This window comes from Gavialis gangeticus, unplaced genomic scaffold (assembly GCF_001723915.1).
Source record: "Gavialis gangeticus isolate Ggan-Ray unplaced genomic scaffold, GavGan_comp1, whole genome shotgun sequence".
Classification (NCBI taxonomy): domain Eukaryota; kingdom Metazoa; phylum Chordata; order Crocodylia; family Gavialidae; genus Gavialis; species Gavialis gangeticus.
Genome location: NW_017729004.1, coordinates 46,344,230 through 46,348,395, shown reverse-complemented (window position 1 = coordinate 46,348,395; position 4,166 = coordinate 46,344,230).

The following is a 4,166-nucleotide window of genomic DNA, read 5'->3' as shown; positions in this document are numbered from 1 at the left end:
GCCTTTCTAGAAAAAAGCTAGGTAAGGAGACCTGCTATACCATTAAATGCATTATTTTTGCTATAAAAATTATGGCTTTATGAGCCATTGGTTTTAGTTTCCAAGTACGTCTACTGTTTGGAGCATTTCTTATCAATTTTAAACTGAGAGAGGTTGTTATAGTCCCTTGTGTTCTATGCATCTGCTTTAGCTATTTTACTAGCTTCAGAACATTAAGGTTATTGAACTGAGAATGGTAGTTCTCAAATCTACTGCAACTCTTATGCCACTTATTTCCTCCAGGGAATCTATGTATTCCACTGTCAGCCATTCTGAACCTGGCTTTTTAATTTTATCCTCAGTCCATGAAGGTTTTTGTCCAATTGAAAATGGTGTGTAAGGAATATTTGGAAGAATTTCAAGTTCTTGAGCAACTATAGATGGAAACTGGACAGTGCATACCCTTATAAAGAGATGAATAAATCAGGATACAAAGAGCATAATCCTAACTCTGACAACGTGGCTTATCTGTTGGTTCCTGGAATGTACAGTAGCTTTTCACAAAGGGAAGCATTTGCCCAAAACCAGCTCGGTGACAGCATAACATTTTGTGCAGTGCAACTGTATACAACCTCTATATTTTGAGTGTGTTCTTATTTAAACAGTATTCTTTGGCTTAGCAATTTCATCATGTTTTTTATAAACCCACCCCTGACATTTCCTCCCTCCCTCCACAGCTGTTATAAAAGCAAGACCCTGACTGTAGCTGTGCCTTCTGCTATACATTTTCCATAACACCGTACAATCTGATCTGCTTTCTGTCCACTATTATTGAAATAGCACTTGGCTCTTGAGGAGTTGCTTGAACAACAAACTTTAAAATGCTCTAACTTATGAAAGGTTATTGTGGTGAAACACGTCTTCTCAATGCCTTGCAACTGGAAAGCTTACTGTCTGTATTGCGGTAATGCCAGAGGTCCCCAGCAGCACAAGGGCCTTCATTGGGCAGATGTTGCCGCACAAGACCATGGTAAGAAACACTCCCATGTTATGTTGCTGAGCTAAAAAGACAAGATCAAATGAAGAGAGAAAACATCTAAGTGCTATGGATAGTGTGATACATGGATCTTGGTAGTTCCTCATTTTTGCCCTGAAGAGAGGATACATTCTAGTATTTCCAGTAAGTATGTAGACATTTTATTACATTGTTTTTATTTGTCTGTCTTTTTATATTAATGCACATTAATGTACTATCTGCGACACCCAAGCATTATCACTTGTTTGATTTCTTATACACATCATAGAAGGTCTTGAGGAACCAGGGGTTGAGGATAGATGAGTAAATAACAGAACAGTATGGAAGAAAAAGAAGAGAGATTTATACACAAGGCTAGCATCAGTAGGGGTGGGGAGGGTTTGTGGGGAGAGGGAGAAGAAAGCTCTAAAGGACAGAGAAGCTATTTTCGAGTCTGTTGATAAACTGACTCTTAACAAAAATTATTATTGTATTTACAACAGAGAACAAGGGTCATGCTCCCCCTGAGAGACTAAAGGATTCAAATAGTGTCCATATAGCATGGAGTTTGGAATTGAAAAATAGTTTTTAAACCTTTATGTCCATTAAGCTACAGCAAGTTTCATTTCATCATTTAGTCCTAACTGACCAAAGCAACCTGAAGCAGTGGCTGCCTGAAAAAAAGAATCTGAAGGTGGCTCCAATTAGGTGCTAGTTGAGTTTGCTTTTTCAGCACAAATTTGCAGAAATTAGTAGGTGAAACTCATTCACCAACACAAAGGCAGATCATTTGGCCCTTTAGAAGATAAAGTGTGGGGAAGGGAAATCTCACCTCGAAGTGCAGTAATCTCTGCCTCCACATACAAACACCCATCCAACAAAGCCTGTATTTCCTGTATGAGAAGTTTAATTAGCATGAAGTTTTTCCCAACTCCATGAACTGGAGGTGAATTGTTGAATAGCTGTGGTATTTTATGGACTTTGCTGCTATTTAGCAGTTTTAAGTTCTGGTGGTTTAGTAGTCACTGGGCACGTGTACACATGCATTAATATGTGATTGTTACTGCACATTTAGTACCTGTGAGTGCCTATACACCAGCGTGGAGGCTCCTCCAACACACCATAATTACTTGAGTCTGCTGCAGCGTGTTAATTATCGCACTCCAGCCACCCTCCACATCTTGTGCATCAGCATCCCCGCGCTTCAAAATGGCGACAGGGGCGCTTTATCTAAAGCTCGTCAAATGAGCTTTAGATAAAGTGCCTCTGCTAATACATGAGACACTCCGGGCACTTTAATTAGAGTGGCTCTTGGACCTGCTCCAATTAAAGTGGTTCCCCTCCCCCCCACCAACATGTGTATAGACACCCTGTGATAACCAGTATTATTAACTCAGTGCACAGTAACCAATGCTACTGTGCAGTTGCACCAGCACAGTCTTTTAGAAATGTTAATGTGCAGTAGATCAGTTCTACCGTGCATTGGCCCAGCTTTAGCCATGATGCATTAATGTGCAGTAGAATTAGTCTACTGCACATTCAGCATCTTGTGTACATGTCCACTGAAAGCCTCCTCCAGGGCATGCAGCTCCTCCTGTTAGTAGAATTTAAACCACAGAATAATCTGATTACATTTTAATGCATTTTCTGGTAACTCTTTAAAAAATTATTTCTTAGTATTTCACCCCTTCTCTTCTCAGTTGGAAGGATATAGCATATTTACATTTTGACTTTTCTGTAAATTTTCTTGTGAATATACACAACTCTGAAAATCTCAAGTGCTTGTAAGCAGATTCCAGGACATCTTTTCTGAGTTAATTTCTAGTTCCTATAGATGAAAAATATTGGTCAGAAAGTGGAGGTACACGGAAGTGGAGGTAGCTTCATAGCCACTGCTTTTTTTTTTAAAGCATTCTAATGGTGTATTTTAGGAGGAGCATTCTAATGGTGTATTTTAGGAGGAAAAAAATATTTTAAGACATAAGTCAATGAATTACACGTGATGAAGTGTTAGATTAGAATGTGGTTCTCTTACTCAAACTATATTTTCTTTCTTACTGTAACCTGGTCACCTTCATATATAATTTATACAAACCTTGCAACAAATTTTAAGTATGATACTTAATTCAATGCTAAATTAATTAATATTTTAGAAAAGTTCTAGTGGGATTTTTTTAAAGTATTTTTTCTAGGAGTTTCAAACCCCAGTATGTTAACACGTATAATACTGATAGTAAAAAAAAAAAAAAAATGGTGGGGGTGGGGAACAGAATGACAGAATAATTTATGTTCTTTAACGGTAAGTGCCCACTTTGAGATTATTTTTGTTATTGGTCAGTATGGTTCCCCCTTTCTCACTAATATCTTTTACATACTCCTTGCTTGCTTTAAGAACACATCAAGTACTGCACTCTAATGCATAACTGCCTTAATTAAAAGGAAGCTTATATTATACTACCATGCTTCATTAGACTGCTACTTTAAGTATTTACCTTTACACTGATCAAAATTAATATCTATCATTGACCCTATTATAAGCAGGGTTCTCCCCCAAACCATTATCTCTAATGATTCCCACACACAAATAAAACAACTTGTGAGACTTTAAGATGTTTTTAAGGGATAATGTAACATAGTGTAGGGATATAAGCTAGGGTTTGTAAAGGTAATCTTTTATCACACCAATATTTCAGGTATAAACATTTCCAAGTGGTAGACGTACTCTAACATTCTGCTTCAGTATCTGCAACTTCGGCACAATTGTAGTTTTTAAGACATAAGGGAAGGGAAGAGAAGCTACTCTAAACAGGCTGATCTAATGTTACCACCCATTGTGGATGTTTCCAAATGGCAACATACTTAAATAGCTATCGCATATCTAATTTATAATGTATACCGATATTTGTGAAAAAAGATTCTTAAAGTTCCTGTAGCTTTAATTTATAATGATAAGACTGGAAAACCAATGTGTTAAATACGATTGTGGTCCTAGCACTGTCTCATGAGAAGAGGTTGGTTTTTTTTTCAAGAGAAACTGTTCCCATAAGTGTCAAGTGGGATCAGTTTTTCAATAGCCTGTTTCTTGCTTTGTGAGAGGTTTGGGGTGGGGGGTGTTCATAGATTTCATAGACATTAGGGCTGGAAGGGACCTCGGAAGATCATCGAGTCCAGC